Source organism: Heterocephalus glaber, unplaced genomic scaffold (genome assembly GCF_053883595.1).
Source record: "Heterocephalus glaber isolate CG9 unplaced genomic scaffold, H.glaber_assembly_v1.0 deba00001577, whole genome shotgun sequence".
Classification (NCBI taxonomy): Eukaryota; Metazoa; Chordata; class Mammalia; order Rodentia; family Bathyergidae; genus Heterocephalus; species Heterocephalus glaber.
In genome coordinates this window covers 7,414,441-7,433,280 of record NW_028258358.1, presented here as the reverse complement: position 1 = coordinate 7,433,280, position 18,840 = coordinate 7,414,441, and the positions used below count along the sequence as shown (strand labels likewise).

The following is an 18,840-nucleotide window of genomic DNA, read 5'->3' as shown; positions in this document are numbered from 1 at the left end:
AATTCTACATTTCAGGCTTAAAATTAGTCATGTTGCCTACACAACTGTAGTGCTGTGATGATTGTTATCTGTCCATTTCCTGTAGATTCTCAGTTTGAGGTAGCGTTTGTACAGGACCTTTCAGCCATAACTTTTGGTGAGTGTGAAGGCACAGATTCCACATTGCCCCTGGCGTAGCAGTATATTAGTAAAGACCTGGAAACAATAGTCTTCCTACCTGTAGCCTGTGTTGATAAATCATTAATTTAGCTTTATAAAAAATTATTGTGACTCATTTTGTCCCTGACAGAATAATCATGCTGTAGGGTCTACTGAAGAAAAGTTGGATTTGCCATAGGATATAGAGTAATTGAAGAGATTTTCAAGAGCATATAAAGACATGTACTTAGAATGGATAGGCTCCTGATCTAATGAAAAGAACACACAGAATTCAGAGTTGGATTAATCTAGGAATAAGCCAAAAGTTGTATAGTGTTTTAGCTTTGTTTCCACATCACTAATATGCACGAAAGGCCTTCCTCAGAAAGTTGGTGTCAGAACTACATGAAACAACATATAAAGTTTCTACAATATGGTATGCACTCAGGAGATGTTTGTTTCTTCTGCCTGCACATGTTTTCAATCATAGTGATATGGTAGAACATCATTTTTACACTGACACCTTCAGAGTATATTACAGGGATCCAGATGAAGGGAGCCATTCTCATTCAAAGAGCACTTTGAGTTACATTATCCAGTCTACTTGCATATGATAAGCGAAATTCTCCACAGTAAGAAATACAGACAAGACTAGATTATTGTGTGATGCATAAAATATGGGAATGATTTTGGAAATGTAGCTGCTACCTTAAAAAATAACTCCTTAATTTTTATCTGTTTTAGTGCTACCTTTGATATATATATTCTAATTATGTAGATCAATCTGTAGGTCAGTAGTGTTGCAAGTCTCACTGATTAGTGTGAACCCCAGAAAATATGATTTTCTTTCAGGGCTATGTTAATCCAGGGAGTCACATCACTAAATATTATTTTGAGAATTTGTTTATTAAAAGCATTGTTTGACATTAGAACAATCACTCTATGTTGTTGTTGCTGTTGTGCTTTTGGGTGTTTTCTTTCTTCTTTTTTAAAATGTGTGTTGCTTTGTTTTGTTTTGTTTTGGGGAAGATAATACAGAGACTGGACTCTGCCTCTACCCTACTTATAGGAAGTAGTAAAATTAAAGCCTTAATGATTAATGTGCATAGTTTCTGAACAAATGCAAAACAACAACCTTTATGAAGATTATTTGTATGCCATTTTCATTGGTTTACTCCAAAGATATATTCTCAATGATAATAAAGTAATAAAAGATTGTTTTCACAGCTGTTTGTCTTTGATTACATATTTCTTTGAAGTACTGTAATAAGACAGACTTTGAACCTGGAAAGAGATCAAATAATGAATTGTTCTGCTTTGTGAAGCTTAAGAAGGGATTTTATTGTCGAAACATATAGTGCGACATATTTTTTCTTCTAACAGTTAAATAATGGTTGAAAGTACTATGAGATCATTACAGATGGACTAGATTAAAGGGCTTGAGGCCAAGTGTGGGTGATCGGTACCAAAAAATTGGTGCTTCAGTTGAAAAAGTCAGGTTTTATAATTATGAAAAATTTCGTTTTGGTTTAGTTTTTATAAAGATGTTAGAATGTATTCTCATACTTATCATACTTATCTCTAAAGTCAACACAAAATTTAAAAAATTTCTAAATGCCATGAGATTTATTCCAAATTTGCCATCCACTTCAAGTTTAGGCAGATTAGATTAAGGACAGTCTGTAAATTAACCTAAATGTTATTAATAAAAGGACATTAACAAACATCATGTGGTTTTTCTTTCAGCTAAAATAAGGATTCAGAAAATGTAGCAAATTATTCAATTGTAACACTTACAATAGGTTTTTAGGTGTTACGTGTCAATATAGTTGTAACTATTGTCGTTTCTATCTAAATTTTCTCTAAGAATTACTTAATATTCACTGATCAGCAGGCTTGTGGTAGATATTATAAAATAATAGAATTAGACATAATTTTAGCTCTTTGTTTTGGTTCAATCGAGGATGCACTGTATATCATTATTATAAAGCATCAAATGGTAATAGAGTATCTATTTCCATAGAACATAATTTGTTTTTAAGGTTATGTTTAAACCAAAGACTGCTTTTGTAAATACTTGGAAGTTCGTGACCATGTATTTTTGAGAGAAAGAATAACATTTATGTGCATATTTTAGGATCTCATTTACTCAGCATAATATTTTTCCAAACTAGTTTTTGTTTTATTTAGAAGAAACTTTTTTCTTTATTTAAGATATAAACCTTTCAAATGATAATTTTCATGGAAATACCAGACAAAGGAATATTGTATCTTTAGAGATTTTTATGATGAAGGTGTGTTTAAGAGATGTCACTTTGATATTTCTACATTATGTCCTACATTTGTCAGCTAAAACCAGGATATTGCCTCAATGAGAAAAAGCATGTTCTGCACTTGTCAAAAGGCAGTAAGTAATGATTAAAATAGCAGTGTGAAACGCTAGGAGATTAAAGTGATGCTAATGATAAGTGAGAGAAGAAAAGGGCAAGCTATATTTTAATCCCTGAGAGAATGGTTAATGACTTCTATTGCCTGAGATTAAACTAAACCTGTCTCATCAGCTTTTTCTGCCTGGTGAAAAAAAGCTCTCTGCACTTTAATTTATTAAAGTCTTTTAAGGAAGCACATTGATCTACAGAGGTTAAACTTTCAAAAATTGTGCAAAATACACACAAATGCTTTAACAAAAGTGTGATTTTGTTGCTTTTAGGTATGCTCACAGATTTATAAAGAATCCATTGTCTGTGCCTTAGTATGTTTAATTAAGGAATATTAATTACTTAAACTGGAAGACTTGTTCCTTTTAAAAACCAGAACTTATTCATATTGCTGTGCAGGCGAGGGGCTGGTATACTGTAGAGGATATTAGTCCATATGAAGAGATTAAATTATAGTAGTAATTACTACATGGTGTGTTCAGAATAATATGTGTGGTATTTGAAAAATAATTATTGTGTTTAAAAACTCTAAAAACTACAGTAAACTATAATCTTTAAATAGATGAACCAGCTATTAGCTTTAGATGACACGTTGCTGCTGTTTTCAATCATTGATGATTTACTTGGTTTTCCAAGTGGTTATGTTCATCTTTACCCATCCTCCACCATGAAGATAATGTCTAACTTCATGCAAGTAACATTTACCTTTACAAATGGTAAATATATTTACTATTTACCTTTGTTTACCATTTCCTAGTGTGTGTGTGTATGTGTGTTTATGTGTGTGTGTGTGTTTAATGGTGTAGAAAGAGAAAGATGGACAATTATAAGAATGCTTCTCATCTTGTTATGCTTTTGAAAACCATAGTCAAAGTACTTTTTTGCAAAACTTTATCTTACTTAGGTTAGGTTATCATAAACAGAACATTTTTCACTAAGTCAGATTACTGTAGTTTACTGTTTCATTGTAGCAAAGGAAAATCTATTTCTCTTTCTTGAAAGGCATACTTCTTTCTAGTGGTCTGTGAGTACTACACTGGTTTAAAAGCTACTCTCTCTCTCTCTCTTTTTTTTTGCAAAAGTGATTACCAGGATGCTTAAATTGATATAGTCCTTTACATTTAAATACTCAAATGACTTTTTAATTCAACAGTTTAAAATCAAGGTCATATTTCACCCTTAAAGAAATATATCATTTGATCATTCTGGCAAAGATTTAAAAATTTTTTTTTGTTGTTTTAGTCTCCCCCCACCATTTTTGTTTTTGGTAATGATGTGGGTTTTTTTTTTTTTTTTTAACAATACTCCTTATTCTTAAGAGTAGATTTCTAATGACTAAACCAAGAATAAGGAAGAACACTTCGAAAATATTATTACCTAAAATGTTTTTAAAACTTTATTTTCTACCTAGCTTTTTAGGCTAGGGAGTTTAAACTCAATACATTCTTTGATGTTAATGAAACACCAATTTTTCTGAAGGCCATGGAGCCCTAATGAGCACCTTCTTATAAAAGAACATTTAATCAAGGTTTATTTTTAACTTGTTTAAACAGATCTAATAGTTTGTGCTGATTTCATTTCAGTATAATAATTGCTAGCAATCCTATTAGTAAGTCCTAGTACAGGGAAGTTAACACAAATTCCATTTTAATGAGAATAGCGTTACAGCAAAAATCATGTAGTCAAGGAAAGATCTGCTTTGCTCTGAAGGGTAAGAGACACCTGGCTATTGTGTACATAATTATTTTTTCTCATATAACTCTCTAGGTCCTGAGAAACTAATACGGATATGGAATCCTGTAGCTTTAGTTAATACAGATTTTTATTGCCATTAAGTGAGAAAGAGATAATAATTATCACACTTATTTGGTAAAGACATTTTTGAAAAGTAAGCTACATTTGCCAAGAAGATTTTGTTATAGATGTTTTCCTTGTAATAAGGCTTGTTCTGTTACTTAATTAAAATAGGTACTTGTAACATATATAAAAATTAACCAAAGCTGGGGGTGTAGATCAGTTGTAGAGCACATGCTGAACATTCATGAACCCCTGTTTCCATTCACAGCATCCCTCTCCCCCAAATTAATCTTTGAATGTCTTTTTTCATTTTTTTCTAGAACATTAGATATGATAAAATTAGTTACTAGATTATTCGACATATAAATTATAGAACTGACAATTAAAGAATGGTTTAGACTACCAGAATAATGCCAAATAATTTCAGCTGGTATTACATAATAGGATAATTTTTTAAAAAGATGACAAAATAATCTGACTACCAGCCAAATGCTTTAAATACCATTATCTTACTATTAGAATTGGCTTAAAATAACATTGTGATACTTTAGACTGTTGAATGCATGTGAAATTGTCAGTGCATGTGAAATTGTCAGTGCATTTACGAATGAACAAAGCAAAAATCAAAAATAAGATTCTTTTACAGTGAAAATTCAAGAAGCAAAGGATTTCAGGCTCAGTAATGAAAGTGAATATCTGCTAAGTTCAGGTTATAATCTTTTAAACTTTTTATTACTTAATATGACACAGTGACATTTAAAATATGGAGAAATTGAAGATAAATAATATAGAGTGAATGGCAGAATTGATTTAAAATTTTAAAGCTGTACTAAAAGTATTCTAATGCACTGAAGGGCATTTGTAAGTTATACATTGTTTATAGGTTTCTGATTAGAATCCCAAAGCATAGTGTATTACAGCTTCCTTTTCTTATGTGAAAGAATATTGTCTGTAGAAAATAGTGGATAATGAAATTAGACTCTTTTTCATGTAAATCATCTACTTTTTGTGAAAGGTTTTTATGCATAAGATCATGTCACCTATTATTAATTTCAGTCAATAACTGATAGAATTTGGTGTTCTGGAAGATTTCTTTCTGAAGATTACATTTATTGCTCAAAAAAGGTAAAATCAAAGTAATGCTTTGAGAACTATGAATTTTATAGCATCAATATAAGAAATATTTTTTACACGAGTACTAAAATCATAGCATTGTGATAACTTAATAACTTGAAATATTATTTACTACATTTGGTGTTAAAAAGTATCTGATTTACAATCTACTATTTTCCTCAGAAAAAACGACCTCACAAAGTGTACATCCTAATCAACCAAAGTGGGTGATATGAATTAGTCATGTAGATATGGGTTTTATCTTTGATATATTGGATTTTATATTCTTGGCGTGAAACCTAAATATTCACTTTTAAAGAATTCTACACCTGGGCATGGTGGCACATGTCTCTAATCCCAACACTTGGGAGGGTGAGACAGGAGGATTGCCCTGAATTCAAGGCCAGTCTGTGTTATACAGAAAGCCTCTGTTTAAAGAAAAAAAAAAAAATTCTACAGATGTTTCTGTTGCAAGGTTGGAGAACTATTATTTTAGAGTGTGTAAAACTTTGCATGCTAAATAAAGAAAGTTCATTTTTAAAACTTTGTAGCTAATAAAATGGAACTAGAAGATTAAAATATTTTGTGTAGAGTGTTATCAAATCTTTAAAGGAGTTAGGACAAAAAGTTTCAGAAAGACATTTAAATATGATCTTTGTAGTTTTATTTGTCAAACTTAGTACTTCTTCCACTGACAGTGTACACTCAAATGAATTATGTCATCCTAACTCTAGTTCCTAGTCTATCAAGCACAAACAAACTCACACTACTTGTGCTGAATGCTTATACACATTGCATTCTGAATACTAATTTGGAATGAATTTACAAATCCAAAAGAACTGCAATGTTTGATGAACAGGTCACCACAGAAACTAATTACCTTTTACTCTTTTGTCAAGATAAAGAAGTATAGTAGAGATGAAAATGGTGGCAAATGAATTATAGTATCAAAACTAAGGGGAAAATAACCCCAACAATCACAAAATGTGCAATAAAAATGTGTATTGTCAAATGAGTCATTAATGGATTCTTCTTAATTCTACAAACTGTGATGTTAAAAATTGTCTAGAGATCATATTTTTCTTGAGCTGTATAAACAATTTAAAAGAAATTTAGTCAACAATACAAGTAGTGCAACATCTATCAAACAATGCCAGGAAAGGTTTTGTTTAAAGATTATTCCATATTTTATCTGGCTGCCTTATTTTGTTCTAAAATTGCCTGTCTTTTTTGAATTAGAAAAGAAAAAAAATGACATCTGTATAGCTTACTTACTGAGCTCAGAACTATATAACTGTAAGTACAATACTTTAAAAAAGTGAACATAATTTTAAATGTCTTACTTTCTAAAAGGCAAATACTGTAACTGTTTTCCAATCACATTTATTGAATATTCATTTTAAGAAAAGCTATGTGTAGGAATAAAGAATTATTTTTCTATTGCATTGAAACACATTCCAAACCTTCCTATTTGCATGGAGCTTCTCATTGGCCAGTCATAAGGAATCAGTCTATTTTTCTTCAGTACTGGAGATTGAACATGAGGGCTTGCTTATTCTGAGCACATGCTGTATCACTGAGATACACCTATAGCCCACACACATATTTTTTATACTCAGTCTGAAAACAGAGAATAGACAATTAGTGATATAAGTCATCTTTATTTTGACTATGGCATGTTCTTTTAATGAAAATGATGAAGAAGATATAGCTAATGGATAAAAATATTAAAAGTGGTTATGTACTATGAATAAGTCATAATTTTAGAAGCAGTAAAGGTGCTCATAGTATTAAAATTATTTTACGGTATACATCCATAGCATTCTGAAGTTGTAATTATGATAGCCCATAATAATATTAAATAATAATAGAAATTACCAGAATTAAGTACACAAATTAACTTGTTAAAATACTAAACTTTACCTACAAGGCTAAATCATATTTTATTGTAAAATATTGTTTCTTTACTGCTTGTATTATCCTTCATTTAAAAAAACATATTCTTCTCATCCCACTCAAACTTACACAGAAAAAAAAAGTGTTAAAGGGCTAGGAAAATATTATTTCATCATTCCTGTTCCATTAGAATTCACTTGGGTGGCTGAGAAAATGGTTTATGGATTAGAGAGAGAAGAACAAGCTAAAACATTTCATACCTTCATCTCTGATAAATTCCCCAAACTCACTCTTTGCATCTGAGCCATAAATAACAACCATGGTTTTTGCTAAAAAGAGCTTTTTTCCTACACCAGGTCTTTTGTCTTAAAGATGAATGCTATAATAAATTTGAAGTCTTGGGGGGGGGGCGTTGTTTGAACTATAGCATTATGGTTTACAACTGTTGCTTTTATTATGAGGAGGATAAAAAGCGACTATGAAGCTTGATCTCCGTCATAGAAATGGATTAATATTTCAGTCTTCAATGTGGGTCAAGTGTATGATTCTCCCCAAAGCAATTCACCATGATTAATTTTTATTATGTGGACATTCAGATTCTCTTTAAACTCTTAAGTATTTTATTCCCCTACTGAATCACCCCTCAAAAAACTACAACTTAAATGTTTCAAGTAATAGCAGAGACACAGGAGTTTTAAATTCTTTTAAAAGTTTTAATAAACCCTCATAGAAAATAACCTCTAAAATGTCTTTTTCAAAAAAAACTTATATAGGTTATATAATGGTAGAGTTTAAATCATTATACTGAGAATAGCATTAAATTAATTTATTGATAAACAATGTTATATATTATATGTTAATTACCAAGTAATATGACAGTTTAGTTTCTCTATGATTAAATAATTAATCATTGAGAAAATGTACTCTGTCATTAGGGGAAAATGGCAGTTGTATAAACTTAAAATCTGCTTTGTCTGCTTTGTAACAAAAACAAAGATTTCTCTGTTGTCTTTATCTTTGTTGAAACTGTAATTTGTCACATATATGTAAAAGATGCTAGCCACTGCATAATGTCGGAAAGGAGCTTTTTTGGCTTTTGAGATTTTTTTTCAAGTGCTGGGGACTGAATCTGGGGCCTCACACATGCCGAGAAAGTTCCTGAACATCCCCATCCCTGAAACCTTTTGAATGACTTTCTTCAGTGCTTTTATTACCTCCCTACTCACTGAGAAATTTGAGGAATTTCATAATATTAAATTTCACCACATACACTATTAATTCCCACAAAATATTTGTAAAAATAATCAAAAGTTTTATTTCTGTATTTATTTGACAAGCTATTATTGAAAGCCTACTGGAAGTCAGTCATATGTCAATCAAGTATAGACAATTACAGGGAGAGAAATAATAATAATCATTGGGATCAGAGATAATGGAAGTTACATGATAATTGGTACAACTATTTATAATTTAGTTTTGTTATGCAGTAGGTGTCAAACCTGGCTGCACCTTAGAAAATTTGTACTGCTTTTTAGAAACTACTCATGCCCAATCCTCACATCAAACCAACTAAATAAGACTCTCAAGAGGTTGAAGAAGCCAGGTCACTGGAGTTTCTAAAACTTCTCCAGGTAGCCAGGCATGGTGGCACACTCCTGTAATCTGAGCATTCTGGGAGGCTGAGTCAGGAAGCTTGCAAGTTTGAGCCCAGCCTGAGAAATTTAACAAAATAAAAGGAAATAAAGAAAGGGGGCAGTGGGAATACAGCCCAGTTTGAAAGCCCAGGGTTTAACTGTCAATACAACAGAAAACAAAAAAAATTTCACCGGTGGTTGATTATAGGGGCTAACATTCTTCTAGGCTTGAAATTTCAGCTAGAGATAAGAGCTAAAGATGAAGAGGCTAAAGATGGGGAGATGAAAGAGAGATGTAGGTAGGGAATCCCAGAAAGACAGTAGGATATAGTTGTATGGAAGGCCTTTAGCTTTAGACAGAACCTTTTTTGGATCAGAGCGGCTTTGTCACTCTATAATCTTGTGATTTTAAATAAGTTAGTATCTCTATGAACATTAGTGGCAAAACTGGGGATCTTAAAACTCACTTCTTATGGAAGCTAGGTAAAGTAAATAAAATAGTTTGTGAAAGCATTTCAATAATGTCTAAGACATACAATGATAACCAGTATTGCTGTTTAAAAATAACCAAAGAGATAGGAAAGGAATAGATAAAAATTTGATCTCCAGTTTACAGTTTATTTTGAGAATAATTAAGAAATAGTAAAGATTTTTTAAGGACAAAGCCAAATTTGCATAGGATAAGTAAAACCCTAATAGACAAGGGTGGGCCAAGTTGGGAAGTGGTAGAGATGGAAGTGGGAAGGCTAGTTAGAAGACTATTACAACAGCCCTTGTGGGATGTAGGGCGGAACCTCACCGAGACAGTGAGTGGGATCCGGTCATTGAAATGATGCTTGAAGACTGGAGAGGGGAAGCCTAAATTGATGTTTTCCAAATGTATTTATATTGCTTGGTGTATGGTGCAGCAGGAAAAGAACATAAGAGGGAAACAAAATTCGGCAAAGATGACAAACTCGTGCAGAAGTTGTGTTTATGAAAATAGAAATGGCCAGGTGGTGGTGGCCAGTTAGTTGACTGTGTTGATATTGATGGCGGATTACTTGTTAACTCCTTGAAGATTGCAAATTAGAATGAATGGGACTTCCTGGACACAAGGATTTGGAGAAAGAGAATAGTTAACGTTTATTTTTAGGAAATGAAAGTAATATTTATTTTTTAAAAAGATGGGAAGATTCAGTGAAAAGGGAATGCATGGTGAAGGAGGTAAAAGGATAATTAAGTTGCTATAGCTAGAATTAAAAGACTAAAAATATATTTCAAGATGTAAAGAGTTGTCAAGGGAGTAAGAAATCAGTCTGAAGAGTTCTCCTAATGAAAATGAAGTACTCAGGTGCTTACTGCAGTGACAAACCTTCAACCCTAAAAAATAAGCAGAGCAGCACAGTGAGAAAACGACTTTCATGCCTTGTGCATTTACTTACTATGCACCTATTGTGAACACAGCACTAGCCCAAACATTCACAAGTGTGGCGTGGAAACCAATCAAGCTAAACTGAGTGTGGTGGTGCCTGCTGGTAATCCCAGCGGCGGGGAGGGGAGGCTGAGGCAGGAGAATGGTGAGTTTGAGACCTGTCTGTGCTAGTGAGTTGAGGGCTAACCTGGACCAGTGGCTGTCTCAAAAAAAGAGGGCCAAGGAAACTGATTGAACGGACAGCCTAGTGAATGTTCTACTTTCACTTTAGAAATTTTGTAGGCTGTGAATGTTCTCTCTGTGCTTTTACAGAATTATTTCCTTTATTTCAGTTTTAACATTTATAGTTTTACATAGTTAAGTCTATTGCAATTCTTTCAATATGACAGGCATGTATGTGAAGATTCGCTGGTCTATATAATAAACAGTATAATACAATGCTGGTGATCTTAAATGCTATGGTGAGAATAAAAATTGTTAAAAATAAAGCACACATAAAGGTAGCTAGTTAATCATGCTGTTGTTTAGAATGATAAGTATTATTTCACAAATCATATTTTAGAGTCCAAACAGTGGTATTTGCTCTGCCACTATTCAATATCTATTTCCTGGTGTCTAAGGTGGTTGTGAACAAGCTACATAATCAACAAATATTTGTTAAAGGAATCAATGAGTGAATAGAGCATTTTGCTCCTATTATTAAAAAGTTAATTTAGATTTCAAGTCGATTGTTGCATTAAATTTGAAAGCACATACTCCATTTTTTTATCAGTTTTTTTCTATTGAGTATATGCCTTTAAAGTGAAATTTCTGTCCCTTTTATTTAAAGATAATTTAAAAGATATATTAGTTGTAAATATAATCTTTTGTGCACAGGTCTATAACAGAGGGAATGCAGGGTCTCAAATTAAGATTAGGATAACTTTAATCAGAGGTCTGCATAACATTAAGCACTTAAAGTATTCCAATTAAATAGCCTGAAACAACTTGATGCCTCAGATTTTATATTTTAAATCATTATCACAGAGTATTAGCATTTGTGAGCAGAAATAGATCTTGGAAATAACTTAGAATAACTTGCATATTTTATAAACATGAATAAGTAGTGTGGCAAATTGTTAAGGAGCATGATTGGGGAATCTCAGTGTGTGAATTTCCAACTTGACTTTGTTACTTACCAATGACATAAAACTGGATTTACAACTCTATTACTGGATTGATTATTGGATTATTACTTGATTGCTCTGTGCCTGTTTTATAATCTGAAAAATGGGTATAACAAAATTTATTGAATAAAACCATATATGTTAAAACAAGTTAATATATGTGAGAGACTTCAAACAAAAATAAAGTAATATATGTTAATATTTATGATGATTATGGCATTGAACTAGTTGCATTAAAACACTAGTGAAACAGCACATATGGGTGAGTATCGTATATACAGCAGTGTGTAAAATTGTCTTTCCATATCTGTGCTGTGAGCCCAATTTTATATGCCAGTGAAAAGCCACTTATTTTTGTTTTCCTATTTTTAGATAGGGTCTCACTGTGTATAATAGGCTGGTCTTGAAATCACTATGTAGTCCAGACTGCCTTTGAACTTGTGGAAATAAATCTTCCTGCCTCAGCCTCCGAAGTGCTAAGATTACAGGCATGTGCTATCAGCAGCCTAGCTCAAAGCACTTATTTTTGTTTTCACTTTTTATATGAAATGCAATGACTTGAGAAAAATTATAGTATTAATTTGGTCCAATAAGAATGATACTCAATTTTAAACCTGGCATGGCAGTGCATGCTTGTAATCCTAACTCTGGGAGTCCAAGGCCTGAGAAATTTATTGACTTAGTGAGACCCCGATCCAAAATAAAATATAAAAAAAAGTAAAGAAAAATATAAAATAATTAAAAATAAAAGAGGATTGTGGATTTACCTCAGTGTGAAAGCTCTTAGCTCAATCCCCAATACTACCACCCTAAATAAATAAATAGAATACTAAAATTCAAATGTAAATTTCAGAGCTGTCTTCATTTACCATTAGATGCACACTCCTAAATCACTTCTTATCACACTATATTAATCATTTCTATCATTGCACTTGCCTATGTGTGATTTTTGCTGATTCGTTCAGTTGGAGAGTAAATGCAGGGTGTCAGGAACTTCACCTGATTTTCCCAATCTGAATTGCAGAGGGCCCTGCGTGGGGTGTGTTCCGTGAAGGCGTGGGGACAGACCATGCCCCAGGGGGTCTGGTTTCTATGGGGAGGTAAAGTTGATCTGCACTGTACTGCAGTGAGAGCGCGATTCCACACAGTACTTCATGCAGGTTCCAGAGCCTATTTTGGGTCAGTTATTTTTTCTTACTTAATCTCAGTTTTCTGGTCTGTATAATTATATAATTAATATAATATTACCGGGTTTTAAAGTTACGGTAAGAACAAAATGTGTTCTTAATCAAGGGTACACCGCAGGCACTAATTATCATTATTATTACCAGTAGTGGTTGTAGGATTCTTATTTAAATCATCTATGCCTTGGATAATTCCTAATGTACTATTATCTATTAAATCATTCATATTTTAGTTGTTTCTCTTAATTAAGTTAATAAGAATGGCTTTATCTTGATGATATTCTAAGGATTCCCTAATCCAGACTTCATTATGACAATTTTAAGTGTCATATAGTTGTCTAGATCCTTGCTTCTCAAAGGACAGCCCTAGCATTAGCAACAGCAGGACTCCTGGTGATTTTAGTAAAGATGCAGAGTCCTAGGTTCCCTTCCACACCTACTGAGTTAGAGCCATGTTCTAATAACCATGTTCTCTTTTCTGACGAGGTGATTTGTGAGCACTTTGATGTTTGAGAGGCTTGAATTTCACGCTCTATTTTTAAAGGGGGATAAATAAGTATCCCAGAGCAAAAAAGAAAAATAGAAAACATGTAAATAATCCCCACTAAGCTAAGACAGCTTATCTGACTTCCTAAGAAACAGTAACTCTGGGGCTATAGAGCATTGTTAAATTGGGAGGAAAAGAGGGGTTTATAGTCACTGTCTATTGGAGATTTGTGCCTTATTGCATAAGATGGGCTCTCTTTTGAATAAGCTCATACAAATACAGGCAAAATTGTCCTATTATACACATTGTACCCCCGTCCTGTACAGTAAATTATAAAAGTGTGAAAGTATAATGACTATTGCTAGAATATTTAATAGGAAGGATAAAATAATAATTTGAGAAAAATGATTCCCCAAAGGACTAAAGATTAGGATTAAAATGAGAGTTAGAATAGCAGAGCGGTAATTCAACATTTGATTAAGGACTTAATCTACTTATCTCTATTCAACTCAAGCTTTTTTCAAATTATTAAGATTTGGTGAAATGAGAATTATTTTTAGATGCTCTTGCCCCAGAGTATAAGAGCAGAAGATAAAGGATAAAAGGCCCTGAGAACATTGATGTAGAGACCGTGGATTATGAAAATGATCACACTATGTTCTGTAAATTTCTTGAATGTGAAATACCAAATCAGAATTCTCTGATGTTCAGAAAAAAAGAAAAGTTTAGAGTTGAAAGTGCCAAATTGTGTGCAGATGATGAAGGTAAAGATCTCAGTGAAGAGACTGGGATGAAAAACTAAGATACATAAAGGGAAGGAGAGAAAAAAGACCAATAGAATTCTGATAATTGAATTGTATTTGGAAAGATAAATTGGTCATTGGCATTGGGGGGGAAAAAAGCCTTACAACTACAACACCCTGGTGTTCATAAATATGCCAGTATCCATTTTTTCATTATTAGTAGACAAGGCTGTGTCCTTTCCTTTGATGACGGTAACAAGTTCTATGACATTGCCACTTTGAGTTCTTGCTTCATTAGATTGGGTGACTGTTTATTTGAAATTGTAATGAAATATTTACTTTATAGAGCTGTAAGGATTAACTGTGATAATTGAGTGAGGCTGATCTGGAGCTTTCAGTGTAATAGGTCCCCCTTGTTTGAATACAGAGTGCAGTGAGAATGAAGGCGCAAGTGAGTGTGTTTCTGCCTGTCACTTTCTTTCTACATGTTGCTTTTTCTTCTGGAGATAAGTGGGCCTAATGCTGAACAAATACTGGAAATCAGAAGCCACTGAGAATCATTCGCCTCTAGCTTTCCCATGGCAGCATGATAGACGCTCAATCAAAGAGCCCCCTCCTCTCAGCAAAGCAACAATTTTGTCACCACGAGCAAATCCAATTGAAAAGTCCCTTGGACTGAGAGAGAACTCCAGTTGTCAGAATCAGCAAACAGAATGAAAAGAACTAAGAGGAGTAAATTGGCACCTGGGGCCTCCGTGGTAGCCTGTGATAGGCTGCAGCATTGTGTTGGGTAGACATTCAGCCATTTTCAGAAATAATGGGAGAAATTAATGCAAATGAGTCAATGGAATGAAATGCATTTTAATGCAGATTTGAGGGACTATCTTGAACTGCTTGATAACAAGTCGCTTTAAGAAAAGGCTTACATTGTGAGGACTCATTTTTTCCCCATTTCTTCTCACTAGTGCTTCATAAGGGCCCTTTGTTCTCTAAGTAAACTCTTTCTAAACTATTGACATTGCTCATTTATGTGAATTTTAGATTTTTTTTCCCTTGACAAAGTAGCCTTGGGTGATCTGGGAAAACGTTAATTGCGAGAGGACAAGGAAACTGGCTGAAACAAGAACTGCAATCATTAAGCGTAATGTTGCAGTTGTCCAGGCCTCATTATAACATGCATACAAGGCAATAAAATGCATGTTTCACAAACAAATCTTTTGACAACTATAGTTCAAGAGCCTCCAGCTGTCCTGCTTTTTTACATCTATTTCTCTTGGTTTAGTGGTCATTATTGAAGCTAAACTTTGGATTCCCAGATCATCCCTTCTTGTTGTGCAAGAACCATGACAATTTTAGAGTGTGAAAAGTTTGTTTTAAATTTTTTAAATAACTGGTTTCCAAAGTTAACCAGAATTTCTAACTAATGTTTTGTTTTAGAAATGACAGTAATAATGGTGGGGGTAGGGTGGTGTGGAAGAGAAGGGAGTCAATCTCAAGAAAGACATTCTTTCACGAACCAATATTTAAAATATACAGCTCCCTTAGGCTGTTGTTCCGTGAAGCAGAAGCACCAATTGAAAAATTAGAGCTTCATCTTTCATCTTTAAATTGATTATATTTTCACTGGACTATAAATACAAACCAGTTTTAAGGGACAAAAATAGTTAATCGAATGAAAGGGTCATCAAGTGTAAGTGCAGCTTGAAACTGGCGAACTGTCGGACTCACCAGAAAAGCAGCCAGAAACGGGGGGGAAAAGGTAACAGATTCAGCATTGTCCAAAAGTTCCAGACCAGTGATTAATGTGTAAGATAATGGACTTGGGAAATGAGTAAACACTCCCCATGCTCCCTGCTTTGTGCTTGAACGACTTGATGACAAGGGCAGAGCAAGGTGAGAATTTAAACAGGACCACAGGAAAAAAGAGACAAAGACAAGCAACAACATAATGCAGGAGCTAGGGGGAGTTCACTGGGTTGCAATAGAAGGTACATAATAACTTTCTTCAAAGCAGACGTTAACAGTGCACTAATTTAAACTTCAACATGGCACAGAATTACCGGGAGAAATTATATGCCACTCAGTCAACTTTTAATATAACAGATATTTATACTCACCAGATTCATTTATTTAACTTGGCACACCCATTATGAAGTCAGATGAATATTCATGTTCAGATGATGTAGCAACCTCAGGGAGAGGAGATATTGAATTTTGATTAAATGTACATTTCAAAGTATTTCAGGTTATTATTTAAATAATTATAAAGATATGTTTTGGAGTCTGTCTAAAAAGGATTTCAAAATGTAATGCTGCTTTAGTGGTTGCATTTCAGTTTTTAGCCATGTGTTATTGCTTGAATATACACTTTCATGATGGTTTTGAAGCTTTTTATAGGTATATAACATATATTTACATTGCAGAAAATGTACTGTATTTTATTTCTTGATTCTCACATTATGTCTCTGGGTACCTACAGAGATATTTTTATTGTTTTCTTTGTAGTATAATTAATGAAAAAATATGAATTTCATCAGTCTCTTACATAAAAACTCTTTTTGCTCCTGTCAGAATATATGTTCATTTAAACACATCACACCTCACACATGTTGAGTGTTTAATCAGTCTCTGCACAAATGCCATACACTGCCTACCTTTGCCAGTGTTTAGCGAACAGAGAACTTCACCATGAAGACAACGGTCACAGCCCTGGGTCTCTGTACAGCACCCAGGTGATCATGTCCATGTCCTTGGTCATCAACTTAAAAGTATTTGAAGTTATCATATTAGTTATGAATTCTGAATATTCATAGATTTTCTTTTAATCATGAAGTTTATCCTTCTATGTATTTTGTAAATTGAATCCTTAATTTGGAAATCTTGAGAATGCGTCTTCCTAAATCCCTTCAAAATAGCATCCCTGAAAAGCATGATACTTAAAATCCATTGCCATGATCCACTGCTGACTTGGTACTTTCCAGTCACCTTTGGCAGTCTTTTCAGCTTTTCAACAACAGAGCTGTGAGACTGCTTTTATTACACCCATTTCAGTGATTAGGAAAAAAGGTCTCTAGAGAGCTTCAGTGGTCTAGGTTAGATAGCAGAAAAGCAAAAGAGCCAGAATGTGGGCATTGGTCCATTTATATTTACTAAAGCCTCAAAGAAAATGCTTTAAAAAATCAAATAATTTCCTCATATTGCTCTTAATTTAGTGCTTATGGCATTTAGGGCATTAAAACAGTTTTTCTTAATTTTCGTTTTGATCCTGAGTTTTGAATTACTATGTATTGATTTAAGTGATATTTTAACATTTAATTGAATGCATGTTTATTATGAGTTACTGAGGCATAGTATTAATTATTCAAGCTAAATAAACTATTTTTGCTTTATGTCAATAACAAGCCCTTTCAAAAATCTTCAAACGTGTGTTACATTTTTACTGGAACTTTTAATACCTATTTCTCATGTTTTATGCATTGGATTTTATTTAACAAGAAATCAAACAGTGGCAGTATATGAGATTTTTGTTACAAATTTGTTATGTGAGCCATTGTTTCTCCTGATCTTTTAAATTCACTATGTCATTCTCATAAGTGAAAAGCAGCCAGGCAAGCGTATATCCCCATTTGACATTTCTGTGATAATCAGATATTCAGTCTTTCTTGGTTTAAAGCAAATTTCCTAAACATGCTCTGAGAGTTAAGATTAATTTTCCTTCAGACAATTCATCATGAATTTCATATCTTGCTATTAAATATACAGTGGTTTCAAAGTCTTTAATTTGTATTTGTATCCTAAAGATGATTGCTTTGTATTATAATTATCTCTTTTAATGTCTGTTTTCCTCATTAGACTGTAAGCACATCTGGTTAGAGGAATCTTGCCCTATCTTGATCTTTATTTCTTTGATTCCTAAGACAGTGTCTAGGACATAGCTGCCATTCAACACAAAGTTTTTTAAAGTAATTTTTTTCCAGTATTTTAAATACGCACCTTTAGCCATAATCTAAATCCTTTCAGAACATTGTGAACTCTGAACTATTAGGAAATAAAAATTGAATCTCTATTAAATCCAGTCCAATAGGCATTTTAGTTTTTAAAATTTAAATAATGTCACTTTTCTAACCATTGATTTAATATTTAACATTTTTGTAATTTGTCTCATACCATCTCAACTAACAAACTAGTGGTTTGTAGAGTATATGCTATTCCATTATTTTGCTTTAATGTAATTACTTTTAAAAGTTAAAGTTTTTATTTATTTATGCGTAATGCTATGATGAAAATAAATACTTCTAAAATTCATGTGAATGGAGGAAGGCAGATAAGGGATAACCCAATTTAATTTGAAGACAACATACAAGTTCTTTATTCTTAGGCAAATTAGTTGCAGAAAGTAATATCTCACAGTTTTAAAGATGCACATGTATAAATGTATGGCTCTATTATTTGCACTTCACATTACTGAAAGTTAGATTATATGCATTCTAGCCCCGGATCTACTATTTATGAGCCCTCAAACTCTCTGAATCTTAGCAGTGCCTTTAGCAAAACAGGCAAATCAAACTTCACTTGGAGACCTTCCCAATTCTAGCGCTAAGTAGGACCTTGAGTGAGCAATTCATACTTTCGGACCTCAGTTTCCCCTGCTGAAATAGAAGATAGTTGAGATTAATTACTAGCTTTGTTCAGAGTAATAAAATTAATAGTGGTTTGCCTTGTTTCAGTGATCAAGCAATTTAAACTTGAAGACTCCTGTGAAAATAGCTTTTTAAATACCTTATCATCACCTTTGCTGTCTCATCAGTTCCGTGTGCGTGTCTCTAAGTA

General features: G+C 33.1%; 1 protein-coding gene and 1 long non-coding RNA gene across 5 annotated transcripts in view; both read left to right on the top strand.

Annotated features, from left to right (window-relative positions):
- Positions 1-18,840, top strand: part of Dach1 (dachshund family transcription factor 1) — a 388,734-nt gene that overhangs the window by 83,978 nt on the left and 285,916 nt on the right. The window lies entirely within an intron of this gene.
- LOC147823490 (uncharacterized) overlaps positions 1-18,840 on the top strand; it is a 97,909-nt gene that overhangs the window by 45,602 nt on the left and 33,467 nt on the right. The window contains exon 1 of the long non-coding RNA XR_015443696.1: positions 1-18,840. This exon is cut by the window's left edge and continues 45,602 nt beyond it; it is cut by the window's right edge and continues 16,529 nt beyond it. This is a non-coding gene — a long non-coding RNA (uncharacterized LOC147823490).